This window comes from Xenopus laevis, chromosome 4L, assembly GCF_017654675.1.
Source record: "Xenopus laevis strain J_2021 chromosome 4L, Xenopus_laevis_v10.1, whole genome shotgun sequence".
Taxonomy (NCBI): Eukaryota; Metazoa; Chordata; class Amphibia; order Anura; family Pipidae; genus Xenopus; species Xenopus laevis.
This window is the reverse complement of record NC_054377.1, coordinates 95,048,304-95,063,495: the sequence shown is the minus strand read 5'-3', so window position 1 is coordinate 95,063,495 and position 15,192 is coordinate 95,048,304. Positions and strand designations below refer to the sequence as shown.

The window sequence follows — 15,192 nt, the reverse complement described above, 5'->3', positions numbered from 1 at the left end:
ACTGGGCTCTTATAGTAGTAGTAGTAGTAGTAGTAGTAAAACAACAAAAAAATAAATAAAAGCAGTCCTTACAAGGACTACTGTTATTGCAGCAGTCAGCAGATGAGATCAGAAGCAGGACAGCTGCCCACTGCAGCTACATACAGAGCACTGCAGTAGAAGGTAGATTACTAGCCAGCAAAGCTACCTAAGCTTAAATGTCCCTCAAACCCCTGCAGACTTCTGTCCCTCCAATAACAGAGCAGTATCAAAACGATTACTAGCCAGCAAACTTTCAACTGTCCCTGAAATCACTAACAGGCAGCAGCTCTCTCCCTACACTATCTCTTCAGCACACACAGGCAGAGTGAAAAAACGCTGCAGGGCTTCGGTTTTTATAGGGAAGGGGAGTGGTCCAGGGGAGAGCTTCCTGATTGGCTGCCATGTACCTGCTGGTCTGGGGTGAGAGGGCAAAAAAAAGCGCCAACAATGGCGAACCCAAAATGGCGAACGTCGCGCGACGTTCGCGAACTTCCGGCGAGCGCGAACACCCGATGTTCGCCGGCGAACAGTTCGCGACATCTCTAATACCCTTTGGATTTCTGATGTCCCACAATCTGCTAAGAGCTTTCCCACTGTCAAGCATACCTTGGCTATATGGCAAGCTGTAGCCTCTAAACCACACTGGTTGTCTAAACATAAACCCTTGGCACCCTTGTTTAATAATCCGGACTTTCCACCGGGCCTGGATCCTAGGCAATTCCATTGGTGGGTGGATAAAGGACTCACACATATTCGCCACTATTTATTGCATGATAAAGTTCTAAGTTGGACTGTCCTACGAGATAGATATGCCATTCCTGATCGAGAGCAATATCGCTATAATCAAATACGGCATTTCTTGGTTACTCTAGAAAAGCAATGCTCTTTTTCCCCTCCTACATTCTTTGAGACATTATGTTTGCATCCTCCTCAAATGAAAGGATCTATTAGTTACTTATACAGACAAAGCACTACTTCACAACCTATAATATCCCTTACATATGTTAGAAATTGGACAGCAGAATTGTCACGGGATTTGGATGAGCAGACTTGGCAAGCGATTTTTACTAATACAATGCATACTTCGGTTAATATATTGGCGCAGGAAACCTCTTAAGTAGATGGTACTTGGTACCTACTCGCATAGCCAAGTGGAAACAGGGTGCTAGTCCTAATTGTTTCAGAGGCTGTGCCACGCTGGGCACCATGTTACATACATTTTGGCAGTGCAATAGAGCGCAGCGCTTATGGGCTAGAGTCTACGAATTAATATATACAGTTTTGCAAGTAAATTTACCTAAATGTCCAATGGAAGCATTACTGAACAAACCAATAGAGGCGTTATGTAAATCGCACTATAAACTAATCACATATTTTTTTACTGCAACTAAGCAAACCATTGCAAAGGCTTGGCTAACTCCACATTTGCCCTTCTCTGAAGTCAAAAATAGAGTAGATGCTGTCTTCCTTATGGAAAAACTCACTAGCATATCGCAAGATAAACAGGTGCAATTCACGAAAGTTTGGTACCCATGGATTTGCTACCGTTATCCTACGAGATTTGATCGTAATGTTTTAGCCTACTAGGTCTTATGTAGTACCAGGACCGGAGCCCTGAGGTACATCCTTACTGCTGTTTTATATGTATAACGCTTAGTGCAGTGTATGGAAGAAATCTCCTTCTCTCCCTCCCCCCCTCCCTTTTTTTCTCTTCTTCTCTCTCCTTCTTTCCTTCTCCTTTTTCTCTCTTCTCGCTGCCCCTTTCTGTTTCTCTTCTCTTTTCCTCTCCCCCCTAACCCCTGTTTAAAATTTTTTTTCAAATATCTTGCTTGTCAGTATTTTACATTCTCAGTAGCATATAGCACTCATTCATGCGTCGGACAATTATGTGGCATGTATTATGTTTAACTGTGATCTATTGTCTTTAACGGTTATGTAATCGTACGTTTTATATAAATGCACTGAGATGTCATTTTTGAATATTTGCAATAAAGAAATATTGAAACAAAAAAAAAACCCATAGAATATGGGTTACATTGGCACAACAGGCTGGGCCTTCCCTATGTGGAAGATATGAAGTTGGGAGGTAGTTAAACTACAACTCACCTAGGCTACTGTGCATAAAATTATAGGATGCCAGGGGGTTCTTGCAGCTAACCTAAGGATCAATTTATCAACAAAAGAAATGGATCCGCAGGGTTATACTCACAAATCCACAGAGGCAAAATATTAGCAGATGGTATAATGCCAGGACATATAGACAGCAAGATGTGGAAACAGCTAGGTAAGTTGAAGGTACACCTCTAAGATGGAATGCCCCATGTGGTCCAGATTCCATCCAGTGGAATGATCAAGGATAAATATTCTAACTGTGGTCCCTTCACTTTAGGCAGACTTAGAGACTAGCAGAGAGCTACTCCCTAGTAAAATCCTTGTTGGAGCACAGGCTGCTCTTTCTATTTATCCTCACTGTCTTACTCTTCTAAAGAGTACTATAATAGGATCTAATCTGTCACTGGCTGGACTCATTCAAGGGTCTCTGCTCCTCGACTTATCACTAGAGGTACAGGTCTCTCTAGGGCAGAAAGGCTTTACTGGCTTGGTGTACCCAGTCACCCTGGAAAACATCCATCTGGGTCAGCAACCAGAAACCAAAGAGGAAGATCTACCCCTAACCAGACACTATGTTAAAGTGTGGCAGAAGGAGTTCATAGGCCTGTAGGCCAATAGTACAGATATGCAAATGATAAACTAGTTACATGGGCATCAGCCCAGCAACTAGGGAGATAAGGAAGTGTAAGGATTTAAAGCTATAGGGACATACTAAACCTATGGGTCCCTACAGTAATTTGCAACCGACCAGAAACAAGACTAAGACAAGTTTCTCAGAATAACTGTTGCTTTATTTATGAAACAAATTCAGAATCTCATGGACACTTGCCTCAATAATACAAAACATTATGTTACAGGAGAACTTGGATTAGAAACTACAAGATTCAGCCTTTTATAGAAATATCATATCTTATCAGTGATCTTATATAACGGTCTGTAATTTGTGGTCTCAGCTGTGCAAACAGCAAAGGTCATGTGGGGGATTAGCATGTCAGGCACTTGTTGTTTTGCAAAATGTTTTATTGACCTTTGTATATTACTTTTATATTACCTTCATACTCGCCTGCCTTACGATGTCTGGAGACACTGGGGGATTTAATGTGTCATTATACAGAACTTACCCATCATATGTGAGTGTCTCCAACACACACAAGCACTCACACACAACCAAGCTTGTGCCCTATATAGACAGATGCACATGAAAAAACTTAACTCCTACACACAGACAATGAAAACTTGTGAATACACAGCGATACAACTACAAGCACTCAGACAGACAGAAGCATACCTATAGCCCCATGGTCATATCTGCCATCCTCCATCCCTAAACGATGGCACCATGGTATCCCATGTGGGCCCCATGGGAAAGGGGGGCTGGGTGCACTTGATTCCTATGCACTTGAACTATGGGTAGGCAGAGTAGGCACGTGCCTAGGGGCAAAGCTGGGGGGCTCCAGGCACGTACCTTCTCTGCCTCACACCCTAGCCCGGTCCCCTCTTGCCGTTCTGGCCATCGAGTGTGTGCATGAATCTTCTTTGACGTCCTCTTTGACACACATGTGTGTGCATCACCTTTTTGGAGTTTTCTTTTTTTGACGCTTTCTATTAGCCGTTGCGAACGGACATGTTGCCTAGGGCATCTGGCCAGTGCTGCCTATAATAGTTACACCATTGCACCTAGAGATGATGAAAACTACAACAGGGACAAGGATACCCTTTGTAACTACTCATGACATCCACTCCAAACAAGTATGTAAAACCATTACTATATACTATTTGTATGTTGTTAAAAGGCAGATGGCAAAACCTGAGGGGAATTAAAAATGGATCCTATAAACTGTGAAATATTGTTGTTTGATAACTTGTTGTTTGAACTCTATTTGTTAATGATGATGGACACCAGAGGGGGTTCACTCCAGCTATTCCATGTTCCAAGTACAGCAACACAGGAATCTAGGGTAAGAACTTTGGTATATTCATGATAACACCCATGAGGGCAAATTTACTAAAGGGCGAAGTGGCTAACGCTAGCGAAAAGTCACCACCAGTAAATCAGCAAAGTGGCAAAATAACTGGGGCTGGCGTAATTTTGCTAGCGAAGAAGACATACTCTAGCGCTACTTCGCACCCTAACGCCAGGCGAAGTTGCGCTATGGCAAAGGGACGTAACTACGCTAATTCACTAACTTGCGGATTTTACTGAACGTTACCTCTTGCGCCAGACTTGCCTTCGCCACCTCAGACCAGGCGAAGTACAATAGAGTAGATAGGACTTGCTTCAAAAAAAGTCCCAAAAAACATTGGCGTCTTTTACTTTTTTAAAGGTGATAGGCTGAAAAAGATCATACATTTTTTGGGGGTACCCTCCTTCCCCCCTACATTTCCTAACATATAGCAGCTAAACTATACACTGGGCACATGTATAGGGCAAACTAACAACTCTATTTTATTTTATGAAGCTTTCCCAGGCTTGTATAGTGTAATGTATTTGCTTCAACATATACGTCCACTGTACTTTAACTTGGTGCCGTATTCAAATTATCGCTAGTGTAACTTCGCTTTGCTTGACGAATTAACGACACGACAGCGCAACTTCGCTGCCTTTCGCCTCCCTGGGTCGCAACTTCGGATTTTAGTGAATTTGAGCAGCCCTGGCGAAACTACTCCAGGTGTATTTTCTTATTAAAAAAGAAAGTGACTGTGCTGTGGCTTAATAAACTCAGTAAAATGTACTAAATTAAAGGATACTTTCATTCATGGTCTTTTTGAACCTATAAAAACTGAATTGGTTAGCCATGATCATTCATTTGCAAGACAATTATTGTTCTAAAATTGTTATTTAAAAGAACTTCTGAAGAAACAAAAGAATACTAACCCCACAATGATGACACCGTATAGAACCCGGTTTGGAGACATTCCCCCAAATCAGGGGTAAATTTGCCATAACTGTAAGAATAGTGGTCATGGTAGTCAGATTTGTAAAACCTATTACCAAGACTACAGATGATACTCTCTCCCGAAGGTTAACTTATAATAATTCGAATAATTGAAAGGTTGCCAGTGAAGTTCTAGTATATCCCAAACACTCCTGTTGTGGAGAAGATGTGATTATGAGAATCTCTTACTACTGTCTGCTATGTCTAAATTCTTAGGGGCCAATTCACTAAGGACGAAGCACCTAACGCTAGCGTTAATTCGCTAGCGTAGCGCATTTTCGTTAATTCGCCGATTTCGTTAATTCGGACGCTTGGGTAAATTCGCTAGTGTTACTTCGCACCCTTACACCTGGCGAATTTGCGCAACGGACGTAACTACCCAAATTCACTGAATTGAGAATTTTTCTCAACGCTACCTTTTAAGCCAGACTTCCTTCGCCACCTCAGACCAGATGAAGTGCAATAGAGTATATAGGGATTGCGTCAAAAAAAGTCAAAACATTTTCTAAGTCCCAAAAAACGCTGGCGTTTTTTCTTTTTTTATGGGTGATAGGCTGAAAAAGATCGAAATTTTTTTTGTGGCTACCCTCCTTCCCCCCTACATTTTCTAACTCATGGCACCTTAAATATACAGTGGGCACATCTGTAGGGCAAAATAAAAATTTTATTTGCTGTTTTGAAGGTTTCCCAGGCTTGTGTAGTGATGCTACATATACCTCCATTGTAACTTCAATTTGGCACCGTATGCAAATTAAGCATCGCTAGCGTAGCTTTGCTTGGCGAATTAACGCTAGCGCAACTTCGCAACCTTACGCTTCCCCTGAGCGCAACTTCGGATTTTAGTGAATTTGCGTAGCGCTGGCGAAAATACGCCTGCGAAGTGCGGCGAAGCGGACGCTGGCGCAACTACGAATCTTAATAAATTTGCCCCATAGTGCTAAAGCTATTATGCCTTCTATTTTTGTTGTAACAGTAATTTTTCAGTCTAATAGCCGCAAATTGTATTTATTGACAAATGTTTACGTATGCTCTAGTCAACTAGTTTCTTATAAATATTGGGTTGTTTTCTCATATATTCTATATACTACCATGTCTCACTATGAAAAAGTGTACAACATTTCATCACATTACTATTTCTATATAGAAGTTACTTAATTATTAACAATTCATATGTTAAAATATACTTGTATAACACAAATTCTTACGGGACATGGGTTATGGGATACCGGTCGAGACATTATGTTGAGCCAGCCATGGACACCAAAGGAGCAACTGCTTCTCCCACTATCACAGAAGCAATCCTGGCGAGCCTCCTCCAGTGTCTGAACAAAAGATTAAGCAAGACCAAACCGTCCGATGTTTCCAGAGGTTGTCTGCAAGGTTGGATGTTATCCAGCAACAACCATTTGATTCAGCCCCTTTCCCGGGAAGCACTCTGGCTGCTATCCACTTCCCCGGGTAACTCCGCAGTGGAAGCTAAGGTCTCATTCCCTGAAAGATTCAATGGGGACTGTTATCAATTTTTTTTGTCTTCCAGGAGGCGTGTAAACTACATTTTGGGTTCTTACCTCACTCCTTTCCCACTAAAGAATAGAGTTAATTTTGTTTCTACTCTACTCCAAGGGGGTCCCCAACTGTGGGCTTTTAGCTTATCCCCTTCTGATCCTGCCTGTCTCTCGACTCCTTTTTTAAGGCCATGGCTACTATCTATGACGACCCTGATTTCTGCCTCAGCTGATTCAGAAATCTGTAACCTCAGGCAGGGTAAATGGCAGTCGAGGAGTATCGTACAGAATTCTGCTACTAGGCAGTAGAGACAGGTTGGAATGATAATAGGTGGGGCTTACTAATGCTATCAAGGATTGCTTAGTGAATTCTCGTCTTTCCAGAGGTAAATGACAACATCCGGTACACTGGAAAGGTCCTGAGGAGACATCTTGAGTGTAGGGTTTTTGCCACCTTTTCTACAATTCTTTACCGGCTGCTGGGGGGCGGAAACACAAAGGGGCGGGCCGTGACGTCAAAATGGGCGAGCCGTGCCACGGACACTTCAAGAAGCAAAAGAAAAGTTAAGTTCCAGGGGATTGTGGGGCAGGCTGAGGAGTCTTTTTAAGCGTATTACAAATTTACCGGCAGCTACATTGCCGGTAAATTTGTAATATGGGCCACGGTAGGTATTTTACCGGCTAGACCGGTAAAATACCGGCCGGGTGGCAACCCTACCCCTGTGCCCCCCTGATGGCGGCCCCCCTTAGATATGGAGTAATATAACATCCTGCCTGGAGTCAAACCAGTGACCTGGCGTTTCCATGTTGTCTGCACTACTTCTACCCTGTGTGAGCAAACAGCTAAGGTCCTGTTTCACTCCTATTGCTAGCCTTGTTTTTGCAGGTAGGTGTGGTTTTTGTGCCAGTCTGGCCACATGTGATCAGTGTAAGCCATTAGGCTGCGTATAAAACCCCTGCTCTGCACTGACCCTTTGCCCAATGTAGGTCTATTTCAGATAGTTGATGGGAGTGTTTCTGCTTTAAATTACTGTTCTTTGACCCTTACTCATCCCTACCTACTACTAGTTCACTGTCTGCACTGACCTTTGCCTGTTCCTGACCATTCTCTCGGATCCTGACTTTGTACTGCGATACTGTTTGGTTTGACCCCGGCCGGTGTTCATGAATTTGCTAACTCTTCCCCCATTCCTCCAGTCACATGACCTGGTTTCCTTGCTTGCACAGAACCCTTACCTTGGTCCTCTCACTTTTAAGTCCTGGAGGCATCCAAGTAGCTCCTGAGGTGAAAAGGTGTGTGCTATAGGCAAAAGCGTGAGCTGTGACCTTAGTGTTGGTTCTGGGTTTTGAGATGGGCTGGTGCCAGCAGTAAGCAGCCAGTGCAAGAGGGAGGCATATGCCCAGCAGAACCGTGTCCCCCTTATTTCTGAGCTGCTTTATCTCTCTCAGCATTACAGTTTGTTATGCCTTATCACTGAAATTCTTTCAGAGCAAAATCTATATAGATTTTCTATTAATTATTAGCATAATTATGATAAATAAAGATGTGTTTTGTGTGTGTGTGTGTGTGTGTGTGTGTGTGTGTGTGTGTGTGTGTGTGTGTGTGTGTGTGTGTGTGTGTGTGTGTGTGTGTGTGTGTGTGTGTGTGTGTGTGTGTGTGTGTGTGTGTGTGTACTGGCACTGGCGAAAATGTCTTCAATTATGCCTGGGTGCAGTCCTAGTTGAAGTTTGAAAATAAAGCTGGAAATGGAGATCGCACTCACAGGTCTTAGAAGTGTTTAAATGTCTTTATTCAGTGGACAAACGCTGACGTTTCGGCTGACACGACAGCCTTTCTCAAAGTGCAAAAATGGTTCACACAAACTAAATAAATACCAAGTGTGGCGGGAAAAACAAAAGGAGCAACCGAAAGCAGGGGAAGTGACGTGTAGCAGACCTCATCAGTGACAGCATAAATAATAAAGTGAAAAAAAGGGTTGATAACGAAAATAATATCAAGAATTATTAAAAGATATAAGTCGAATACAATATTAAAAAGAAATCTTTTGAGAATAATCCGATAACCCGTAGAAATAAAGAATATTGCTTATATTGAATCAAGAACCAAAAACCCGGTCATAGCCCTTCGCATAGAACAAAGTATCCATTTCATAGTTTAGTTAGTCACACTACAAACAATAATGTATCGAAACATGAAGGTAACATTAGTATAGATCGTAATGAAGAGGAACTACCTTGCGTATTGTATTGAAGCTGAAGCCGATGCGTCTCATACTAACAGGATCACAGGACACTAGCAGGAGAAAGGAGGAGAAGCAGGGGGTAAAATTAGAGGAAGTAAATTAAACAATGTCAAAGCGACGATCCGTGCGTCTAGATAAGGATCAGAAACTGAGATCGTTAGCATAGAGAGGAGTAGGAATGCAGCAGGTAAAAGGAGATAGATCAGACAGGACAGAAGTGTGGGAGAATTGGAGCAAGAGAAAAGAAAAATGAAGCATAAAAATAAAGAATAAAAAATAAAAACTGTAGAAATAAATTGAAAAATAATCAGGACATAAACACATATGTAAAAGTGAGCAATCTTTTACGAAATCAATCAGACAGGTCAAAAGGTATCCCGACGTTAGGAGAGTCTGGAAAATGAATGTATCCAAATCACGCAACTGTAAGCATATGTAGCCCTCAAAAGAAGGGCGATTGCTTAATTATATCATCCCACATCATAGTCGGCCACTGAGAGTCGTTAGTCTTACTCTCACAACTGTTCAGTAGGCATCAGGTATTTAATGCAGGAACTGTTCCAATTTGAGTCGCCTGTTGTAGCGATATTTCAGTTACATAGTCGCTGATCTTATCACATAGAGCCGTGACATGCAATCAACTGTGCTCAGGTGCCAGCGTCTTTTATTTGCAAAGTTTCCATAAATGTGTAGTCGCAAACTTTAAATTGTCCATTGCCATATGTACTTACATGGCTCTAATGGTCATCTTGCAGTCGGAGGACATCTTTCAGTGGCCCTCGTCCATTGTAGCGCTGGCGAGTAGAGCCCCTTACACAGCCATGGATCATGGGATCATTCATTGTCCGCGCTCGACTTCTGACAGTTTTGGAGTTGCTTACAGATATTCAATGAGAGTGTTAATCACAGTCTACATAACCATATCTGTAGCTTACCATATGTTGCCAGTTTGGTATTTGGAGTGGGTTGCCATGTGCTTTTATACAGGTGATGGATCGTTCCTAAGGGGAAATTCCTCTCGTGACTTCGTCAATTGACTACAGACAATCGATTCCGAACAGCCCTGGTTGTTATAAGGGTGAAAAATAATGTCATTGTAAGGTTGGACTCAGGTCAGAGGCCATTTCGTTTGGCACAGGAGTTACACAGATTATCGTGCCATGGAAACTTGGTAAAAAGTACTTAGCGTGAAAAAATGCAATGCACAAAAAATAAAAATAAAAGTAAAGTAAAGATCAAAATAGATATGAAAAATAGAAAATTAAATGGGGAAAGCAGATGGAACGAAAAGGTAGAGTCCAAAGAAGAATGCGAGAGGGGGGAATATGAAAGGAGTACTAGTATGACAAACAGAAAGAGAAGTCAAAGGACAAATGTGCCGGCTAGCCGTTAGTGAAGAAAAAGAAAAAGAAGGGGAAGTGCAGTTATAAGTGAACTGACCTATGCAGTGGACCGAGGAGGGAAGGTAACATTCAGTTAAACCAATCAGGGTATCGGATAACGCACACAGAAAATTATTATCGGCTTAGTCCCCAAATAAAGCCAAAAGTTAACTGCTCACCCAGCGCAGAGTAGGACCCAGGTGTAAAGACCCTGGGTCTATCGTTGGAGGGTGTAGTTTCAATCAGTACACAGCATTCAAGTTTCAAACACGGCAATCTTTGTATATATGAGAACTCACCGAATTTGCAGAGTGGCCCGGGTGCAGCGCCCCGAACCCGTAGCTGGGGGAGTAATTTCAACGTAGATAGCGAAGAAGCACGCACTCCATGGACCAACAGATATAATAAAAGATCTTTATTGGAACAGCTAAAACAATGATCCTTACGCGTTTCGTATCCAAAGATACTTAGTCATAGGCATAATTGAAAACAGCCGTGAACTGACATTTAAACAGGTAAAAAGGATCCTTTTTACCTGTTTAAATGTCAGTTCACGGCTGTTTTCAATTATGCCTATGACTAAGTATCTTTGGATACGAAACGCGTAAGGATCATTGTTTTAGCTTTTCCAATAAAGATCTTTTATTATATCTGTTGGTCCATGGAGTGTGTGCTTCTTCGCTATCTATATTGGATAACGCAAGTTACTTTTGTTTTCTAATCAATCAATATAAGGATAAAATGAAACCTATCTTTAGTGGTACTAGGAATATACAAATTCATAGGGATAATCGATTCAATGTGCAAAACTTAGAAGTCAAAAAAATATACGATTTCATAGATAACCACAAGATAGATACAAAGCTCATTCGATGCATGTTACAGTACACAGACACTGGTGATATTATTTGTGTCAATCCGACCTCCCAATCAAGTTGTATAGCTATGAACTAAATAGTCAGGTTGATTACAGTGTGTCATACTGTTAGGGGCGTTACTTAAAAATGAATGGAGAATAAGAGATTAGTTCATTCAGTCCATTAGGGCTAATCGTGTTGAGTCGATGAATCCACCGCAATTCCCTTTGTAGTAGAATCTTCTCACGATTGCCACCACGTGGTGGTTGTGGTATGTGGTCAATCAGCATACAGCGCATGCTTGCCAGGGTATGTCTGTGAATAAGAAAGTGGGTAGCAACCGGTGTGTCAGCTTTCCCTGTTTCCAATGCTGCTCGGATTGCAGACCGATGGTTCGCCATACGTTCACGGAATGTTGTCACAGTCTTCCCAATGTAGAGAAGCCCGCAGGGGCACTTGATGAAATAAATAAGGAATCTAGACATACATGTCATTTTGTAGTTGATATTGATGGGTTTCCCGGAGTGAGGATGATTGAAAGTGGAGCCTGTCATCATGTTATTGCAGGTAGTACATGACGGACATTTAAAGCAGCCCTTTTTTTCTGTGTTGAGCCAGGTGGATGTGGTCACTTTCTGGTAGCAGTGGCTAGGGTCGGTTTTCACCAGAATGTCTCTCAGGCTCCTGCACTGGACAGTGTTTGAAAGGGACACAACACTCCCACCCATCTTTAGGAGTAAACCCCGGATAGCCTACAGGAGAGGCAGGAGCCTGAGAGACATTCTGGTGAAAACCGACCCTAGCCACTGCTACCAGAAAGTGACCACATCCACCTGGCTCAACACAGAAAAAAAGGGCTGCTTTAAATGTCCGTCATGTACTACATACTACATGCAGTACTACATACTGCATACTACTACTTGCAGGTAAAACGTATTTGTCCCTTTTATAAAATGTATAATTAAACCATAGAATTCTTAATGAATCAGATGAAAATTGAGCATAGGACTGGCCAGATATGGGATGACTTTGACGTAGTTGGCCAGCTTAAATATATTGCAATATATGGACAAACAATCCCTGTTTTGTTTAAAGGGTAAGGCATTTTTCAGTAGCAGTATGCACAAAATGTCTCTGTCTTAAATATATTGATAATGGGTTGAGTGCACAGGAATCTTGTATTTGTCTATCTCCTTTTACCCCGCTGCATTCCTACTCCTCTCTATGCTAACGATCTCAGTTTCTGATCCTTATCTAGACGCACGGATCGTTGCTTTGACATTGTTTAATTTACTTCCTCTAATTTTACCCCCTGCTTCTCCTCCTTTCTCCTGCTAGTGTCCTGTGATCCTGTTAGTATGAGACGCATCGGCTTCAGCTTCAATACAATACGCAAGGTAGTTCCTCTTCATTACGATCTATACTAATGTTACCTTCATGTTTCAATACATTGTTATTGTTTGTAGTGTGACTAACTAAACTATGAAATGGATACTTTGTTCTATGCGAAGGGCTATGACCGGGTTTTTGGTTCTTGATTCAATATAAGCAATATTCTTTATTTCTACGGGTTATCGGATTATTCTCAAAAGATTTCTTTTTAATATTGTATTCGACTTATATCTTTTAATAATTCTTGATATTATTTTCGTTATCAACCCTTTTTTTCACTTTATTATTTGTTATGCTGTCACTGATGAGGTCTGCTACACGTCACTTCCCCTGCTCCTTTTGTTTTTCCCGCCACACTTGGTATTTATTTCGTTTGTGTGAACCATTTTTGCACTTTGAGAAAGGCTGTCGTGTCAGCCGAAACGTCAGCGTTTGTCCACTGAATAAAGACATTTTATATATATATATATATATATATATATATATATATATATATATATATATATATATATATATATATATATATATATATATATATAATATATAATATATATATATATATATATATATATATATATATATATATATATATATATATATATATATATATATATATATATATATATATATATATATATATATATATATATATATATATATATATATATATATATATATGCAGACAAGAAGGAGCCAGCACTCGCTTTTGAAAAATCAGTGAAAAAAGTGTATTAAAATTTCACAAAAGTTCACAAATAAGCATCATATACGACCTGTTGATACAAAAAATTGCATCTGTGACGTTTCGGGCCAGCATAGCCCCTTTCTCAAGCTGAACAGGTAATCATTAAGAACATGTGTCTGCCAAACATTCTAGAACAGGAAATTACATTGTGGTTACTAAGTAGCAGATACAGCAGCAACATTAACCCCAACCCTGCCTTTCTTAGTTTGGGTCACGTCTATTGCACAAACATATCAGAGACAGTTAATTATTTACAAAAAAAGATATAGGTCATAGTCCCTATTCAAACCATTAGGTACTAATGTATTCAACTTATGGATCCACCATACCTCTTTGCTTCAGTTTTAGCTCTCGATTACCTCCATATTTGAATGGTGGATTCCCTTCCAATACAATACATTTCTGCATTGTGACCCATATCTATAAAATGTTTATAAACCGGCAATCTATCATTACTCAAATTGATGGAGGATTTGTGTTGGGAGATACGTGATTTGACCATCTGAGCAAACAAATGCATATATCACATATTTGAATGTGCACGTATAATGCCCACATAATTGAACTGTAAATCCAGTACCAGAGTGTACAAATTCTCTACCTCTAATCACACTGGAGCATTGTGCACATCCAATACAGCGAAACATTCCCGGGGACCCCAACCCCAAGAATGTTGATACATTTACATTTTTGTAAATAATTAACCGTCTCTGATATGTTTGTGCAATAGACATGACCCAAACTAAGAAAGGCAGGTTTGGGGTTAATGTTGCTGCTGTATCTGCTACTTAGTAACCACAATGTCATTTCCTGTTCTAGAATCTTAAATGTTTGGCAGACATGTGCTTTATGATTACCTGTTCAGTTTAAGAAAGGGTACTATGCTGGCCCGAAACGTCACAGATGCAATTTTTGTATCAACAGGTTGTATATGATGCTTATTTGTGAACTTTTGTAAATTTTTAATACACTTTCACTGATTTTTCAAAATCGAGTGCTGCCTGCTTCTTGTCTGGATACGTTGTATATTTTGTGTAGGAAGGAAACTGAACTTCCCCTTTGAGACTTTGCACCAACAATCACTTATTAAGCTGACATTGAGTGAGTACTGCTAAATGCTTGTTTTTTTATATATATATATATATATATATATATATATATATATATATATATATATATATATATATATATATATATATATATATATATATATATATATATATATATATATATATATAACCGTTTATGGTAACAGGGTCGTCGTCTCCTGGGGGTAGACGGGTGCACAGCAGTATTGGAGTCCACGCAAAACAACACAAAACTGGCTGGTGATGTGCAAATGGCCGCAACCAGTTTTATTTGTCTGGTTGGCAAAACAAACAAAAATGGAAATAAAACCTTGTCTGTCCGGCACTAACTAAACAATTAGCTCCTAACTAACAAGGTGAGGATCTAACATCCAGCACCTAACAGAAAACAGTATTTGTGGCACAGCACGTACTCACATGAATCTGGCTCTCTAACAGGCCTGCACTGCCTGCTCTTTTTTCCCCAGGATTGAGCGAGAGAGACACACACAATCCCTTCCCTACTTAAGGAGAGAAAACACCTGTTCCTCTCTCAGGTGTTGGGCAAACACAGACAGTCCATCTGGAATCGGATCCCGCTCAACACTCTCGTGAACCGGGTCCTTTTTCCGGCTATTACAACTAGCCACAGACCCGTGAAAAAATGTAAATTTACCTGGTTGCTTAAAAACAGTGACAGAAATCTGGATGATACATAAACCCCTTCAACCAATTTCCCAGCATTTCTGTTACAATATATATATATATATATATATATATATATATATATATATATATATATATATATATATATATTCACACACACAACACATCTTTATTAAGCATAATTAAGCAAAAGTCCCTTGAGTGCAACAGCATTTTACTAAGTTTTATTTATATATATATATATATATATATATATAGACCTGTGC

At 40.4% G+C, this 15,192-nt stretch overlaps 1 protein-coding gene and 1 long non-coding RNA gene across 4 annotated transcripts in view; one reads left to right on the top strand and one right to left on the bottom strand.

Annotated features, from left to right (window-relative positions):
* Window positions 1–15,192, top strand: part of LOC121393112 (histo-blood group ABO system transferase 2-like) — a 65,580-nt gene that overhangs the window by 15,739 nt on the left and 34,649 nt on the right. Inside the window, exon 1 of one of the 3 annotated variants that reach the window (XM_041590496.1) lies at window positions 12,436–12,453. The exons of 1 other annotated variant lie outside the window; for it this stretch is intronic. The gene's annotated coding sequence lies outside the window, so the exon portion shown is untranslated. Of the gene's footprint in view, window positions 1–12,435; window positions 12,454–14,101; window positions 14,118–15,192 lie in introns of those variants that run through there. One more of the 3 variants, XM_041590497.1, reaches the window with a different exon arrangement.
* LOC108713657 lies at window positions 6,069–14,749 on the bottom strand. The gene is made up of 4 exons (XR_005967018.1): window positions 14,699–14,749; window positions 9,753–9,880; window positions 8,809–8,867; window positions 6,069–6,560 (listed from the first exon to the last, which is right to left on the bottom strand). It is a non-coding gene; the product is annotated as an uncharacterized LOC108713657 (long non-coding RNA).